The sequence below is a fragment of the Plectropomus leopardus genome, chromosome 12 (genome assembly GCF_008729295.1).
Source record: "Plectropomus leopardus isolate mb chromosome 12, YSFRI_Pleo_2.0, whole genome shotgun sequence".
NCBI lineage: Eukaryota > Metazoa > Chordata > Actinopteri > Perciformes > Serranidae > Plectropomus > Plectropomus leopardus.
In genome coordinates, this window is record NC_056474.1 from 30,367,485 (window position 1) to 30,386,420 (window position 18,936).

Consider the following 18,936-nt stretch of genomic DNA (forward strand, 5'->3'; position numbering starts at 1 on the left):
TGTCTCCCTTTTTCCTTTTATCCCTAGAAATTTAAGCTTTAAAAAAAAATTCTAAATCTACTGATTTCCTTCATGTTTTTCAAAGAAATCACACCAATTTGCTCTGAGAGGAAAGATTTAAATATTTGTGAAAAACATCTGAGAGCAGCACAAGAGTAGAAAAACCTGTCGCCCCAGGTTTCAAAGGGTTAAATGCTTGTGAAAGGTGTCCGATCGCAGCACAAGGTTTCTGAGTAAATCTGAGTAACAACAGACAATACAAATATAAAGCAGAATATATGAATCACGTGCAACATGGAGAGAATGTCAGAGTGTTTGTCTGTGTTTGCTACACTCTTGTGGCGGCTCATTGAATTAGTGTGTGAACGGTACAGTTACAGTATCACATACACACAAGTCTGTCAGTGACCTTAAATAATGTCAAGCATCCCAAAAAGGGGGTGTAATGTCAAAAATAATAATACTGGTACCTTTACTTCAGTTGAGTTTTTTTTGTTTCTTTCAACTTTTACTTTTACTCTGACACATTTCCTAAATAAAGGACTGAAGGAATCAGAGGGAAGAAAAACTGTTTTTTTTAGATCCTTTAAATTGGAAATAAAAGTTTTTCTTTTTTTTTTTGGTGGTGTATGTTACAGAGAAGCAAAATTTGTAATTTCTCAAAAATCTGTCTGCTTACTTTTTTATACGTTTACCTTCAATACTTACATCTGATACAATAAAAATACTTTTTGATGCTAATTTATTGTAGATTTCATTTAATTTAAGACTTTAAGATACTCCAGTTATATTCTTATAGGTGACTTTAACTTCTGAAGTCATTTATGGCAAGATATCTGTACTTTTAGTCAAGTATAACTTTCAGGTATTTCATCCACAACTGATCCAAAAAAATTATTATTATTATTTATTATTATTATTATTATTATTATTATTATTATTATTATTTATAAAGCATTATCATTAACAGTAATTTGGTTTGATTCAATGAACATAGTGTGATCCTTTATTTTTGTAAAATTTGAGGTTATTAGAGTTAATTTAAACTAAACATTGCCTAAAACAAGATATGGAAAATAATAGTTTTATTTTTAATAACCTAAAATAAAATTTAAAGCTAACAAATGGATACTGTGTACTAAAAACTAACTAAAATGACATGAAAATAAATAGGACATGTCTTCAGTCTTATTTGGTGTTAATTTGGTAAAATCTGTCAACACAACATGGCTAAGGCTTTGTTCAGACTGCCAGCCCAAATCCGATTTTTGTCATTTCCAGATTGATTTCATGAAGTCTGAGCAGCAAATAACCACATGAAGTCCGATTTTTGCAAATCTGATCCAAACCGCATGTGGAGTCGGTTTAAAATGCGATTCAAATCGGATTTCTACAGATGCGTCTTCAGGCCGGACGCTCTGCTCATTGAAATGGGATATCAGACGGTCACAGAGCCTGTCAAACGTCCCGAGGTGCATTTGAAAAATTGGCACACCACCTGTCATCATCACATGTGCCAAGGATGACATGCTCCCATCAGTCACTGCTTTGCGAATGTCACCGAACCTCTCGCTGTACGGTGGAGACACCATGAGTGCAGCGCAGTTCTGGTGTGGCGGAGGAGTTCAGCACTACGACTTGACAATGCAAGTATTTGGATGGTGAGATGTTGTTTCTCCATTTTTTCCGCTGCTCATACTTGCGTGTTGGTAATCCATGTCACCAGCGCACGTACTGACGCCTACGTCGTTACCACAGCAACCCGTGCAGATAGGTCAGTACAGAGCGCTGACGTGTGGACACAACAAATCCGATCCAATCTCTTGCATATGACAGTGCGGACAGTCTGTCTTCAGGATCTGGTTTGAGAAGCAAATCCAATTTGCCTGCTGTCTGAACGTAGCCTATGTGTCAGCCCTGCGATAGTCTGGCAACCTGTCCCGTGTGTACGCCGCCTCTCACCCAATGACAGCTGGGATGGGCTCCAGTCCCCTCTCAACCCGTAAGACGACAAGTGGTTACAGACAATGAATGAATAAATGAACAGAATATAAGCTCCGTGGTAAACAAAGGTTTATGATACGTCAGTGATGCTTGCAGACCTTGGTCCTAACTGCGTCACTGTCCTGCTCAAATGACGTTAAAGCACACCCTCTGGTGTTATATTGCTAAAGTATCATCTCCTGAGCAGGGCCCAAAATGTTGCTCAAAGAACTCGTCCGCAGTACACCAACATACAGGAACAAACATTTTTCACTGTGACAGAGGGAGGTGACCTGTAACCACTAACGGACTCTATTCCATCCATGATGCAACTGAGCAGTCCTGCTCCAGTGAGCCAGCACGTGATGGGATCTTACTCTGTGCAAACCAGACTGTGTTCAGAAAACTGATGAAAGAAGGATGATACTAGGACAACCATTAGACTACCCAAGAGAGACTGAATGACTTATGAAACTTTGCAAGCTGCACTAATTGATATTTTTTAGTGACTATAAACAATAGATCAAACGACCCTGAGTGACATTAGAGTTGTCAATGTAGTGATGACCCCACAGAAAGAGCAGCCCGCCCACAGCTCTGTGGAGCTCTTTAACCTATTTTAGTGTTACATCTGAGCGTCAGTCAGGCTTACAACCTCTCTCTCTCTCTCACACACACACACACACACACACACAGTAACCCTGTGTGCCTTCTTCATTGGGTAAGTGTGCCAGTGCCCCTCGGTTTCCATGGCTACCATAAAACCCTGTCACCACATTAATCTGGAGCTATATCCCCCGGCAACAAGAAACACTTATGGAGGAGCAGTCAAAAAATATAAGCCATCTCTGTCTCTGTCTGTCTCTCTTACACACACACACATACAAAAAAAAAAAAAAAAACGTACACGGATAAGTACACACCCAGAAGCATAAATCCATAATGTGTAACAGCTGCGCCTAATTTTGATTAATCTTGTCCACTCATAGTAATTGTTATTTTCAGAAACTCCACTGTATCATACTGAATCATAACTGCTTGTTAATGTGATACTGCTGAAGTTGCATTCGAGGTTAAATGTGAGCATGAATGGGTGTCTGTCTCCCAAGGAATATTTTTACTGTTAGGCCGCCTCCCCGTTCTATACATTAGCTACTATTGCAGAACAATGGGACAGAGTCGTCTCACGTTTAAGCTGCAGCAGAGGTAGTAACAGCCCTGAAATGAGGACTGTCTAAACAGGACAGCTGGCAGGACGGGATCATGGGCAGGACAGGTGTGACATTTGATAACATGTTATGTGTGTGACCCACTGAAGATTTATAATGAAGAGTTATAGCAGCTAATTCAAAGATTAGGAGCAGGAAAAGTGACAAAAACAGGACTCTATGTTAATTATTGTTCTTACTAACAATAAAAACCAGACAAATTTGAGCAATCATATTATAAAGTTCAGACGAGATTGGTCTGGACTTTACAAGATGATTAAAGCAGATTCCAATTTTTTTTGTTTAGCAGTTTTCAGGAAGTAGTTTTTATATTGTATTATTATTTTAATATATTGTCCAATATAACTATTATGTGATATTTATTCATTCATTATTTAATTGTGTATTCATTTGTATGTGTATTTATTTATTTTTAGCATCTCTATAGCCCCATCTCTAATGGAAAAAGGAATAATGTGTCAGCCCTGTGAAAGTCTTGCAACCTGTCCAGTGTGCACCCCGCCTGTCACCCTGTGTCACCTTTAACCCTTTAAAGTCCTCACCAAGAAAAAAGCAATGGAAAAGGGATTTCTTTGCATGTTTCATTTCGTTGGTGCTATAACAACAAAAATCAACTTTTATTTATTTATGATTATGATTATTATTATTAAGATGTCATCGTTATTTAAATATAGGCCTCTTTCGAACGGCTGAGATCTTTCTATCTTCATCATTTACCATAAGAGTATTTTGAAAATGTATGTTCATGTATGAAAAAAAAAAAAAAAATAACTTTTCCTCTTTTTTTTCATCAGTTTTTAACTAATTAAAATGTTAAATGTATAAGCTAAGCTTCACTATCTTTACCATAAGAGGCCAAATTAACTGTTTGGTAGAGCATGTTTTTGAAAAATTATGTGACCCTTATTGGATCTTTATTTTTTTGTATAAAGGTACATAAGTGGGCTCAGTAAGACCTCTGAAACTCTAACATGGCTCTGAAATCCCCCCACACAGAGCACTCATGTCTGCAGTCTAACTTCCTGTAAAGGCAGGCTGTTTAAAGACACAGCGACATCTAGTGGATTTTTTCTAACAGACAAACCTAAACAAATGGCAGAGAAAGCTCAGTCGGGCTGGGTTTACTTCAGCACATTTTTCATTCAGATATAGATACTCAAAATATGCTCTGCCAAACAGCTGAGTGGAAGGTGAAAGGGTTAAGAGGTTTTAATTGAGTTTCTGAAAAGGACAGATGGATGATCACGGATATCTGAAACATTTTATCCATCCAGTAGTTTTCAAGATATGTCAGTCTTTACTTCAAACCCTCAGGTAAAATTCATACTGACTTATACTTACATATATATGTAAAAAAATTGAGCGCTGTCAATTTTTTTTTATGTTTTTATAAAACTAAATTCCCTCTCTCATAGACATATGGCTGTACGAGAGGGAAGCCTCGGAATTTTTCAGAATGGAAGTTCTCAGCTTGTTGGATCACTTGTCTAAATGTTTTTGATATTTCTAGCATTTTTGCCTCTCTTAGATGGTAGTAGAGAGACAGGAAACACAAGGAGAGGGAGACAGGCTATGGCATGCAGTGCTGCAGTTGTATGGTCTGCTTATTGGATATGTGCATATTTTAGTGATCTGTGTGATAGTGTGATATTACACAGTGTGAGATTTTTATCTAAAACACATTTGAGTTTTATTGGTGTTTAAATAACCATTGAATAAGTTTCAGCATTAACATCAGTCCTCTTTAAAGTTGTAATAGTATTACTATTTATCTGACATTGTGACAAGTCTGGAGCACTAAAAGTAGAGTTGTTACTCATGTTTTGTCAGTAGAGAAAAAAGGATTTTCTCTTTTTAACCTTCATGGTACTGAGTTTGTTCGAGAGCTGTCAGGATCTGATTAAGGGGGCCATATTGAGCAGTCAATGACCCATTACCAACACCATTATATATGTAATGGAAATGATCACTGTTACTGTGTGTGTGTGTGTGTGTGTGTGTGTTAGCATCATTGAACTAGGGCGAGCTTCAGTCATCCATATGATTCCATTAGCCCATACTGAGCTCCCTGAATATATACGAGCCAGCCATTTGGCCTCGAGTGTGTGCACGAGCAGAACCAGTATTAGAACCATTATTTGATATGAATATGTAAATAGAGTAGCAATCTAGACTGTTTTATATCAATGAGAAGTCCTGTCGTTGAATTTAGGGCTAGGGTTTGGGATCTGCAGTTGTAAATGATAATATGACAAATATATATTTGGGTCCAGAGGTTGTGCAGCTCTCACCACAGGGCAACAGCTCACATACTTAAAAAGAACAGAGACAACGGCACTGATGTTTAGTCAGAGGCCAGACATGTCAAACTCATTCTTAAGTCGTCAAATACCACCACGTGTCAGTGATTTCAGCGTTAGACACGGAAAAAAGCATTCATTTAGGTTAGTATGATGCACTGCTAGATGGCGTTAGTTTAAACGCTGCTGGTAACAACGCCATATACAGAGCTGGGAAGTCGCTATGGGGTGGATGGGATGGGATCGGATGGGCGATGGATGAGTCAAGCAAACCCTGGACTTTCACCGAGGAGTCTGTTGTTTGCTTCCCATATGGACATAAAGTCAAACCATGATGTTTTTCTCTAAACCTTGCGCCGTGCTTTTGTTGCCTAAATCTAACCATTTGCCTTTGTTGACGTCGCTGCGTTGGTTGCAGCATCCCGTAACATAAACATGTAGATATGAAAGTCCACTGGCAAAGCAGCAATATGTGATGATTTAGGATAAGAAATAGCAGACTTTACTTGTTGATGAAAACTGACATTGCCTTAACCTTTTGAAACCCCAGGAACATAAGAAGGAGGCAATGCGCAACTTTCAAAGAAATATCCCCCAAAATTAGCAAGATAGTAGTAGAAGTTATAAAAAAATCCTGAATATTAGCAAAAAAGAAAAGTAAAAAGCAAAAGCAAAAATTTAGAATTTTAATATTTATTTAGAAATTTAGAAAGTTTAATATAGAAATATATTTCTCTAAAATGTAAATGTATAATCATAAATATATTTTCAGTTTTCTTTACAATTTGCCTATAGTTTCTTTCTTTTTTTCTTTTGACTAATTTCTCTCTCTCTTTCAGGTCATTCTTATCATAACTTTTTGCTAATTTCACACTAATTTTGGGAGCCATTTCTTGGCATGCTCATTACCTCTTTCTCCATATTTTCGAACCAATTTGCTTTGTTTTACATGTTTAAATGCGTTGAATACTGCACCTGAAAACTTGTGTTGATCCCAGTTTCAAATGGTTAAAAGCTCTGGAAAAAGCTACATAAAACCTCATATTACAATTATTGTCAAACTGACGAACCCTTACTGTTATGGTATAAATGGCATTATAACACATTATGAACATTCTTGTAATGCATTATAGGGTCTCTATAATAATAGTTATAAGCACTCATGGATATTTCTAATGCTTTATAAAATGATCATAACTTCTTATGATGAAAATGTCTATAATGAATTGTGAACATACTTATAATGTGTTATAGTGTTAATGATTATTAGCATTTATAAATATTATCGCACAATCGCACAACAAATCTGCAAATCGCACAACACCTTGGGAGTACTGGTTAGGATGAAACCACAAACATGGCATTTTTGGCCGTCTGATTCATGACATAAGAAAGTGCAACATACATGAGTGTCATTGATATATAGTTATAAGCATATTTATAATGCACTATATATGCACACTGTAACACATTCTAAGTATGTTCATAATTCATTATAGACATTGGCATCATAATGAGTTATGATTACTTTTATAGAGCATTATAGATAACCATAAGTTATAATTATGGTTATACAGCACCAAAGAGGCATTATAATGCATTATAAGGATGTTCATAATGCATTATAGACTTGGGTTTTCATAGAAGGGAAAGAAAATGACTTATTGGTGCCACTAGTGTTTTTAATATCATTCATAGTAATAAGAATAATAAACCAAGTATGATAATAATTAGCAGTTAAAGTGCTTTGGTTTTTACACAGATGACTTGTTTGACTGACTTGACTTGGTTTAAGACAGGAGAGAGGAAAGACGGGATCACATTCCGTCTTTTGTCTCTTGTACGCCATGTGGGTAGGGTGTAGGATCACATCAGAACATGTCTGTATGATGGAAGAAGATCCTGTGTGTGAGCATGTGATGGATTCTGTAAAAACAAACACCTCTCCTCTTGCTCTGATGTGACCTGTAGTAGCAGCGGTGTGTCTGGACTGACACACACCTCGGCCTTGTATGGCTTCCACACTTTGTTTCCAAAACAACCGTCCACACCGCCTGATCCTGTGCGAGCCTATGATGACGGGGATGCTGTCTCTGTAGCCTGGTTTTCCATCGTTGCTAGGTAACAGTGTGGGGGTTTGCCCACATGACAACACAGAGCCTCAGAATCTGTGTGAGGGTGTGTGTGCTGTGGCAGAGAAACAGCACTGTCTTTGAGTGAAGCAGAGAAACGCTTATTGACTCTCGACACGTTTCCTCTCTCTTCTCTCTTTCCTCCTCTCCGTCTGTGAAATCCACCTGGGTAAGTTTAGGTGTTTTTAGATTTTAAGGGGAGACTTGATGAGGCGTCTCTTTCTCAAAAAAAACATGGAGATAAACAGCCTCAAACAAATGTATTCTTTTTAAGCCAAATTCTGTCTTGCTTATATTCTCCTCCAGCTGCAAAGCAGGTCCCTGGAAACATCCATGACGTGCAGTTAAAATAACTAAATGGAACCTTTCACTGAGTGCTCATGTGTTCCTCGAGTTTGGAAGAACATGGAGGTTTGGACCTCTCCTCCCCAGGAGAAATATGGTCATATTTTGTAGCTCTTGTGAATACCTAGACCTGGGTGTAGTATTTTGTAAAAATTGGAGGTTTTCAATTAACCGTTTGAAACCTGAGAATATTGGCATGGTTTCTTTTACAAACATGGAAAGAGGGCAGTGAGCAATGAAAGAGGAAATGACCCAAAATTGGCAAGAAATTAGTCAAAAGTACATGAAAGTTACCTGAAAATCAAAACAAATAAAAAGTTAATAAAAAAAACACAGGGCAATGAAGACTTGAAAAAGGTGCATACATTTTAAATTATTCTGTAACATAATTTTAAATATGTAAATATGGTTATTATAGATATTTTTTCCCCTAGCTTTTCTTTTTTTAAAAATATTTTTCCTAGACTTTTTAAAATAACTTTCCAGATATTTTTGTTTTGTATTTGTGGAACATTTCTTCCAAAAGTGCTTATTGCTTTTTTCCCATGTTTTTGTGTAGAAACGTTTAAATATTGTGAAAGGAATCTTAAAGCAGCACAAGGAATGTGATGTCGCTCCCGGTTTCAAAGGGTTAATATCTGGGACCGTCCACTGAACAAAGAGTCACAATATCTCCAGTTTTTTCTTATTTTCTAAAATCAGAGAAATAGATGGATGGACGATGTCTGTAAATCCTTCACAAGTGATGAAGTGAGATTTTTATTGGCCTTTTTGTCCCTAACAGTGAAATGTTTTTATTTTATTCATTTACTATTTTCAAGACAGACATGAGGCAGGTTACTTTTAATGCTTTTTTAAAACTTAAAAAACATTAAAAACTAGAGAGAGGATGACATGCAGCAAAGAGCCTGGGCTGGACTCTAACCCTGGCCGCTGTGGTAAGGACTCAGCCACACGTGCTACACTGAGCTAACAAACAAATTATCCTCAGCATCCATTTTTCATAAAGTAATTGATATCACAACCACACACATCACAAGAAGCCAGAGTGCCTGTTCTTTAAGCTTTTCATCCCTTTATCAACCGCTGACTTCCTCTCTCTCTCTCTTTTCCACTCATTTACAGTCCACGGTATTCAGCTAGAAAAATATCTGCACACATACTCATCAACTTCATTTTGGGGTTGGCGAAAAAAATAGCCATCTGGAGAACAAGGAAGAGCCGTGTGAGAGGTGAGGGGTCACAGGACGTAGTTCAGGTGCTAAAGGGGATGCTGGCAGCTCAGCTTAGGGTGGAATTTGGTTTTTATAGCTTGACTAACAGCACTGAGACTTTTGTTGACATCTGGGGGTGCGGGAGGTGCTCAGTTAGGTTCAGGAGAACTCAGTGGTCAACTTTTGATGTCTTTCTAATGTGTTTACTGCTATGTTTTGGCTTATTGTGTCTTTTCTGCACTTCACTGCTGTGGTTTTTAATCTCTTTCTGGTTTGTAACTTTTCTTAAGAAGACAGCCATGTAAGCAGGAGGCACCTTGAAATAAAGGTCCTTTTAAAATCAAATCTCTCTTTCTCTCTCTCTCTCTCTCCACAATGAACTCTCAGAGTTGAGTGCGAGTTATGTTGCCTTCATGTGCTCCTCAAAAACTACATGGTATTTACTGTTTTTATGAGTTAAGAGCATATGAACGGCCTTCCAAATATGTAATTTAAAATGTGAGATTGGAAAATTCTGATGATAGCAGTGTTGCCGAGTTGTGATGTTTGCGTGAAGTTTCAGGGCAGCAGAAATAGCGATAGCATGGAAATAATGTCAACAATTGACAGTAAAAAAAAAAAAATTCTGTTGCTTTGATTCTAGTAGCTTTCATTTAGCTTTAGCAGTTGCACATTTAAGTATACCAACATTGAAAACTTTATAACACAAGTCGCCAACTTGATGTCATAAATGCATAACATGGCGGGCAAATATGCAGCCCATCTTCTCTGTAGCTTCCATGTTGTTCCAACTTTCCGACTTCAAAAAACATGAATGCAACAAAGTCAGGAAGAACGACTTCCCAACTCGGAATCTGCGACCTTCCGATATCATATGAATGCAGCATTACATTCTTTCACACATACATTTGGTCATATTCCCACTCCGCACCATCTAACCTATTTGACTGGACAGAGTTCAGAAACACAACCCTCCCCAAGGACGCTCACATGATCACATCTGCTCTGCTTCAGCTGAGCCTAACACACACTCATAAAAGCATGCAGAGCGCCACACACACCCACACATGGTGATTAACTGGGACTGCAGAAGGAGGAGGGCAACATGATGAATGAAAGCACTTGCATCAGGGGTATTAAATAGGAAGTGCTTGTAGATAAATAATGACCTCTATTCCACAAGTGTGGTTTTTTTTTTTCAAAGACTGAGGAACAATCTTGTGCTTGATTGCAAAGATCAAACTATGATTCATAAATGATTTAGATAATCATATTTAAGTGCAAGTAGGGCTATTGAAAAAAAATGTCCACGAAACATTATAAATACAATGATTATATATTAACATTATGTTACGGAATCATTATCATTTTTCAGGTCATTTTCCTGTACCTTTCACTAATTTCCTCCTATTTTTTTGTAATTTCTTATCAAAGTTCATCATTGCCTTCTCCCCATGTTTATTAAGAAAATCAAGCCAATTTGCTCAAGTTTCAAAGGGGTACATTTGCATAGATCAAACTTGAGGAGTGAAGAGTTATTTGAGACATTTGACCCAGATGTGAATGCCGATTGTAACGTTTCCCATTACACACAAAACCCAGATGTTATCAGGTGTTAATGTTTTTTATCGCAGTGGGAATGTGGCTTAATTTTGGTGGAAAAAGGAATACGTCACATCAGGAGTAGGAGTATCAGGGCCATTCCCAAACCATGAAAAAACACCTTAGAGCAGAAAGTGCTACCACAGAAAGTTCCACTTAAGCTATTTTCTGAATTTATGCAGAGCTGTTCAGAAAGTCACTGGAGCTGTAGCTTTAGTGGCTGTTTGGCGTGAGATGCGTTTGAATTTTTGAAATTGTCACTGCCTCTGGTCGCGCCGCCAGCTTGGTTCGCATTGCAGGTATCCCAGCATGCTTTGTACAGGATATCAGTCGCTTCCCAATACACAATGAATGGGGGTGAATTTCTGGCCGCGTGAAGTTGCGTATAGTGGGCTGCACCCTTAGAGGAGGATGGGGTTTTCTTCACGGCCTGTCCATGATGTTGAACATGATACATCATAAAAAAAAAGACAGGCATTCTTGTCTGCTGCAGAGCTGTGTACACGGCTCAAGTCTACGGGCAATTGGAAAGGGAGTCTATAGCCTATTTATGGCGGGTTTTTACATGTTTAAAAAATCCAAATAAATGCACTAATTTGGAGTGGGAAAGGGAAATTAGTTGTGTTTTTTGTTTGTTTGTTAGTTTTGTTTTGTTTTTGTTGTTTTTTTAATTTGTTTTTTACTGTTTTGCTGAAAGACAGTAGTAGTAGTAGTTAGTAAACAGTAGAAAGCAGCATGGAGGCCAGTGAAAATGTTAGGGTGTTCACCTCTTTTTTAATCTCCTTTACTTGTTTATTTCTTGCCAAGTTGCTCATTATGTATTTTTCCCATGTTTTGAAGAGATATCAAACTGATTTCCTCAAGTTTCAGAGGTTTAAACACTTATGAAAGGCGTCTAACACAGCACAAGAAAACGGATGTGGATCAAAAGTTAATAATGCATTTATTAGCCTACAACACATTTCTTTCTCAGTCATCATCACGCCCAAATCATGACATGAAAAGACAAAAAAAAAAAACAGCAAAAAGAAAAAATGTGAAAAGCAAGAAAAGAAAAAAATAGATAAATAACTAGGCTATGTATTAAGTGTCTTCTCAGACAATAATTAGAATGGAAAGATTGCCCTCTTTTGCTGTATGATAAATGGAAAGCTGTCAATGTGGTCTGCTGAGCTGTCAAAGACAAGCCACGCACTGGCCCTTTAATGACTGGACCGCTCCATTCAAAACCAAAGGGGAGGACGGACTGGCTAATACTGGGATGGACTCAAATTTGATAAAAATATAAATAGTGGTGGATCTATACTACAAGAAGTCAAATTGAAAATCTAGATATCAGAGTATTATTAATTACAGGGGGTATAAAATGCAGCACAGAGCAGTCTGCCTCTCTCTGCTCTCCTGTTCAGTGGCATCTTTCTGTCTCATTGCAGAGACTGAGCCGCTGACTGCTGCGTCAAGGCGGCCAGCTTAAATGGAGGTAGAACCGGAAAACATGTGATTATAACCTTCAAAACAAAAGCCTGTGCAGGAATACATTTGTAGCATACTTGGGAGGATCCTGTTACTGTGAAAAAAGTATCAAACTCCCATTGGCTATATTTTTAAATCATTATATAGCCTAAATTCTTGATTTGTTCAACCCTTATTTTCACCTTGAATGTAGCCTTATGATTTTAAAGTTTCTGTTGTTTTACTACATGTCACACACACACACACACACACACACACACACACTCATGTATGGCAGATTTATAATTACAGCATATTTTGATACTACCTATCGCATATTACTCATTAGAGGTTCACACAGTACAAATGGTCAAGTGTTAGGTCTATTTGTTTTTTCTTTTGCTTTTCTTTTTTTTTTTTTTTTAAAAAAAAAATGTGTGTGTGTGTGTGTGTGGAGCTTAAGTGACATTGAAATGTATCCAAAAATATTTTAAAATTCATTCTTATTTTATTTTATTTATTATTTATTATTATTAAACCGTTGTTTGACACGATTCGGCCTTAATTGTGAAAGTTTTGACCGGAAGCTCCGCTTCTCTTGCCGTGCAGATTGCCCAGATTGCCCGAGGTGCTGCTGGCTGGGAACAGGATGCTGTCAGGCCGAATAGACGCATCAGCCTAACGGAGAGAAACCGCAGCAGCATCCTTTGTTTTCTGGAGCTCGATATCCAGGTAAGGACCGCTAACTAGCTTAGTTGTGATGCTAACATAGCTACCTGTCACACCTATAATCACTGAAACGTTAGTGAAACCGCTGTCGGTACGCAGGAGCCCTTTTTTTCCTTCATTTCCAGTCATGTCGAAAATATGGCTATTGTTCGACATACTGTCATACAGGCAGGGGCTCAGACACTTTAATCAAACGCAGCATTTGTCAGTTTAGCTGGACAGCTAACGTTAATGTGTGTGTGTGTGTGTTGTATAAACAGCGGTGTGTGCTGCTAGGTTTCGGTGTGGCGGTCTGGAGTTAGCCTCCAGCTCAGGAACACAGAGACATTCCGTGCTGTTATACATCCATGGTTGTGCTGCTCTATCGATGGGGGTTTGGCATTGCATTGCACCACCAGTGCGCGCACGCATGCACGCACGCACGCACGCACGCAGGTGTAGTTAGTGTTTGTGTCAACTGCTAAAGTGCTGCTCCTGGCACGTGCAGTCTGCACCTACCAACTGGACACGGCTAGCCTCCTTGCTTGTGTTGTGTAAGGACTGGGTTTTTACATTTTCAGGGCAGTTGGACATATGGAGGCTTTCAAAGTGCTTTGTTGATTTATCTCCAGACTTATATAATCCTGTGGACAGTTATTTTTGTATTTGCTTATGACCAGAGCTGGATATTGTTTTGAATGTTTGAAGATTGGCCCCATTTAATACTCAATATATCATGTATTAATACCTCACTCTAGGGATACTCAACTTTCTTTGCTTGGGGGCCACTTTTGCAAAATGATAGGAGACCAGGGTCTAGTTGCAGTAGCCCCATACATGTTTCTGGGATTTTAGGTTGTGTCTAGGATTTTAGGTCGTTTCTGGGATTTCAGGACATGTTCTGTATTTATGGACATTTCTATGATTTTAAGACAGTTTTAAGATTTTAAGATGTCCTTAGGATCTCAAGGCATGTCTAAGATTTTAGGACATTTCCAGGATTTTAGGACATCACCAGGATTTTAGGTTGTTTGTAGGATTTAAGGACATTACTAGGATTTTAGGACATTTCTAGGTCTTTAGGAAATTTCTAGGATTTTAGGACATTTTTAGGACTTTAGGATGGTTTTAGGATTTTAGGACATCAGGCTTAGCAAGGACCTCTATCAGGAGATTTTTTGATAAACAAGCTCTGATCATAATTCTTAAAGGTTTAAGGTAGATTTATTAGTCTTTTAATTTTAAATTAAACCTAAAATAAAAAAATGAGACAGGTGTAGCATACACAGGATAAAATCCACCATTAGAGTCAGTTGTGCAGTTTTAGCCTCTTACATTCAGTTCAACAGTGTCATTCTTATACTCAAGTCAAGGCTCACTCTGTTGTCAAGTATGAACAGTTCAGTAGTTCTCTGTAGCCCCGGAGGTCCATCCATAGCTGGTGAAATAGGTTGCCGGGGCAGTGGATAATTCCTGGACTGCTGTAGCTTGTGATCATTTCTGCAGGGCAAGGGATTAACTCTGGATGACTTGCTTGGTGCAGTCACAACACACTGACTAATAGCACACGAGAGGTAACATAACTATGGTCTATAACACACTCATTCACTATCACAAATGGTATTTGAGTGTTTTCCAGAGACAGACACAGCTTAATATGAGCTATAGTGCAGGGCTGCTTGATTATTGCACAAATCATAATTACGATTATTTTGGTCAATAATGAAATCCTGATTATTTAGCACAATTACTCATTGACTTTGTAAACATGTTGCATTTATTGAACATAAAAGAAGCTCAATGGGAAAAGTATTGAGGGAAATTAAAGTTCAACTGTTCATATAACTTTTTTTAATTCCTTCATTTAATTCCTATTCAGTTACTTTGTATAATGTGTCCTTAATTGATGACTGCGTTGTGTTGGATGTTGATGCGGTTGTCCTTTTCTCCTTTTGTTTTTGGATTATTTGGTCATAGGCCACTTTGTGTTGAAACTTGTAGGGAACAACCACCATGTAGCAGATCCACACAACGGAAATTGTTCTCTGTACCGCTGTTGCTCTTCTTCCATTATCTTTCCTCGCTCTGATTGCCTCGCTGACTTCACTTGACTTGACCTGATCTCGCTAGTAGTATCTGCTGCACAGGGTTAGGCTAGGGGAAAGAGGGGCCGAAATACACGTGAGCGTGGCATTCAGGACACAAGACAAAATCAGGGTACATTTGCAAAATGGAATGTGGAAAATTGTTTTTTGTGGATTACATTGTTTTTGTAATTTTTGGGAGCCGAAATTAAAGTTGAAATTGAAATTTGATTAATTGTACAGTGTATGGTGGAACTCTGTTCAATGTCATTGCAACTTCCTGAGAGACCAAAATGCTCCTAGATAAAACATCTAAATGATCTTTGAGAATCTTCAAACTCCAGCTTCTGCCACAAATAGATTTTCTATTTTTTTGGAGCTTGACTGGTTGTTAGGTGTGCTGTTGAAATATATATTTGGTTTTTCATTAAATGATACTCACCATAGCGCATGGTACTCTGGGCACAGATGAAGCAACAATTCATCAGACTTATGGAATATGAAACTTCATCGTTCATTCTGCTGGGTCTAAAATTCTGCATTCACTCACAGCAGCTTCTCCTCTCATCCATCGTTGTGATCTGATCAGCTTTAAATGGATCAACAGCTCAATTACTTAACCCCAGGTGTGCATAAATTTCAGGTTATGAACTTAAAAAATGTTGAATTATAGCTTATCGTAGCTAAATCGGCCATGAGAAGTAGGTAATTATTAAAGAGGGATACACAATGATTTTCTCCACCTCACTGGTATCAGCTGCTATTAGCTTTAAAATGAAATATCAGAATTGGCCCAACATCCTATTTTGATGCCAATATGGCAAACCAATAATTTATTTATTTCTATTGACAAAGTGAACATGTGCAAAACTCAATCATCAGATGAAGTATTTTTCTTATTTTCCACATTAAATGAATACTACATACATTGAAAAGCATTGTATTGATGTCTTCATCTGCTAATGGGCCACATTACTACAATAAGAATATGGATAATATGTTAATTCCTCTACAGAAGAGACTTGACGATCACCCAAATTAGATTGAATGATTAATTGAATTAAAATGGATATATTGATATTGGCATGGGCTATCAGCCAAATGTATTGTTATACACATATCGGATATAAAAAAACAATATCATACATCCCTATTATCGACTAATCCCTAATGAAGAGACCATGTTTTAAAGGTCATTTAAGCAGATGTTTGTAAAAAAACAAACATGTTTTTTTAATCATGTAGCTCAGAAAACCTGGTGAAGTTCTGCTTGTTTAGTGAATCAGCCCAGCCCTTAACCTCATGTTACTTCTCTTCTCTACACTCTTTTCTTCTCTCTCTGTGAAAAACTTGGAACAAATTTAATTCCTCCTGAATGTGCCTGCGCAGTTGATTGCCCAACAGCGTCCCTTCGTCAGTATTTTCCATGTTGTATACACTCAGATGGGATTATATTACCTTGCATACAGCCTGATCTGTCGAGTTTTATGGTTATTGAGGCCTTTTGACACAGTTATAGCGTGAAGGAAAAGTCCTGGAATTTTGCATCAGGGCCACAGTGAGAACCTTGCTGACAGTGCACTGCTTCTGTCTGCAGTCTTGATGAGTAATGCTGGATAATTTGGTCTATGCAAACACTAACAGTCAGGGTTTTTTCTGGCTCTGACTGGAGCTAAAGCGTTCAGCCTAGAGCTGCAGAGTCCAGGAACATTGAGAGGGATTTGATCACATTTTTGCAATATTATTCATTCATTCTTTCATTATCCGTAAGCGCTTATCCTATTCCGGGTCAGGACTGGGGTACTGGAGCCTATCCCAGCTGACATTGAGAGGCGGGGTACATCCTGGACAGGTCACCTGACCATCACATCACAGGGCTGACACATAGAGACAGACAACCATTCAAGCTCACATTCTCACGTGCGGACAATTTACAGTCGCCGGTTTCCCCCTCCAGACAATGGCCAGCAAAGCCCCTGTTTTTTGGTGTTCCTAAAGATGATATTTCCAGATTTTCCTGTCGTGTGCAGTAGGTTAAATGTGTTTTTTTAAAATTCCCTGATCTGCTATTTCATATTGAAAGTAATAAACATTATTTATGCCCTAGCTAACTTTCTAAGGATTAACAGACACCATGTCTAAAGCCAGACCGATATATCGACTTAACAGACTTATCAGAGCATATCGGTATTGGCTTATATTTTTACCAATATGCACCGATAAGAAATCAGTGGTTTGCCAACTCTAAACTTTGTGCCAATTTTTACTCACCTCCAGATCCCTTACTTTCCAGATCCCCGTCTTTGTTTCCTCTCAAGTCACATTTCGTAGTGAGACATTTGCAGGATTTCAGGTTTGTGCAGCTGTGTGAATGGAATTTGTTAGTGTGTTGTGTGCAGTTTTGGCCAAATTGTTGCCCTTCACACATTATAGGAACAAGGATAATGTAACATCGTGATAGATGATAAAATGGCGGTTTTGTTATGCTTTTGTTAACCACCCACACTGACCTGCAAACTGCAGACCGCTAATCTGTTGTCTCACTCTAATATCCGACATTTTTTGTGGGTCCGTGAATGCAGCGCAGCAGGCGGAGTTCTTTTTATATCCTTTGCAGCTGAATGTCACTCCTGAGGTGTAAGTGAAAGAGTTTTAGGCCCAGCAGAATGAACGATTTAGTTTTACTTCTAATGCGCCTGATGTTCTGCTGAGTGTCTCCACCTCTACTGCACTATAAATAACCCAACGGTGTTTTAACACCGCTCTTCGCTAACAGTCCAGCTCCGTTGAGACTATGATGGGACAAATTAGACTATGGCAGCCTGCCATAGTCCTGGTTATTAATGGGAATTACTGTATATTTACTACACAATTAAGGAGACACTCAGCGGACAGATTTTTTTTTAGAATCTCTAAAGGAGTAGCTAAGACTGTCACTACTATTAGAAAAGGCGGTCCACCTTAACAGTCCACTTTAAGAGAGCCTGGGAAGCTAACTTAGCTTGCTTACTTTAGTTTTAAACCCCTTCACTATCATCAGCAGGTGACGAGCAAGATACAGGAGCTTGGCTCAGGTCTAGAGGAGTTGTAGTATTTATTTGTTGACAAACAGCCTAAACTGTGCACACTGCTTTGCTACTTAACGTAATGCTCTCTGCTCTGGCCACAGCACACACACTTACTTGCTCTATTTTTCTCGTTGTGCTCATTCTCTGTCTCGCCACTCGCACAACCTGGCATGGAAATCTGGGGTGTGATACGTTGCGGTAGGTATTTGTCATATAGCAATGTATTTCAGAACCCAGCCCTACCTAGAACTGCAACTGTTATGAATTGGTTTTTTTAGAATTTGTACAGTTAATCATTAAGTAAGCGGCAGAAAATGGTGAACAGTGTCACAGTTCACAAATTCCAGGGAGACATCTATAAATAACTTGTTTTGTCTGACCAACAATCCAAACCCTGGAGATAAAAACAGAGGAAAGCAGCACATTTTCATATTTGAGAAGCTGGCATTCTGCATAGGTTTTCATCAGGCTTTAATAGTGAAAAGGTTTGATCCTTTAAAGCTACAGTAACGACTGCTTTTGACAGTCCTTTTCCTCCTGTCAGATTGATTCTATTGAACTCTTTAGTATACAGTTGTCATCCTGTGGCCCTACAAAGAGCATATCAGAGTAGCTGTTGGTCTGTCAGTTAGAATGAAGCCTCTATCTTCCCTGCTCTTTTACTGCTGTCAGCTTCAACAGCAGAGCTCTTTTCAATTTGCACTGTGTTGTTTTCAGCAGCTGGTATTTAGTGTTTTTAGCAGTACGGTTAGCTGAGCTGTGAATTGTAAGAATAATGGTCTGAACCTATTCATCTATTCTAAAACCATATTAGCTGAT

At 38.3% G+C, this 18,936-nt stretch overlaps 1 protein-coding gene across 1 annotated transcript in view; it reads left to right on the forward strand.

Annotated features, from left to right (window-relative positions):
• Window positions 1–12,894: 12,894 nt before the first annotated feature.
• The window catches only part of fam110b (family with sequence similarity 110 member B), a 52,533-nt gene continuing 46,491 nt past the window's right edge, over window positions 12,895–18,936 (forward strand). Inside the window, exon 1 of the mRNA XM_042497701.1 lies at window positions 12,895–12,989. The gene's annotated coding sequence lies outside the window, so the exon portion shown is untranslated. The remainder of the gene's footprint in view (window positions 12,990–18,936) is intronic.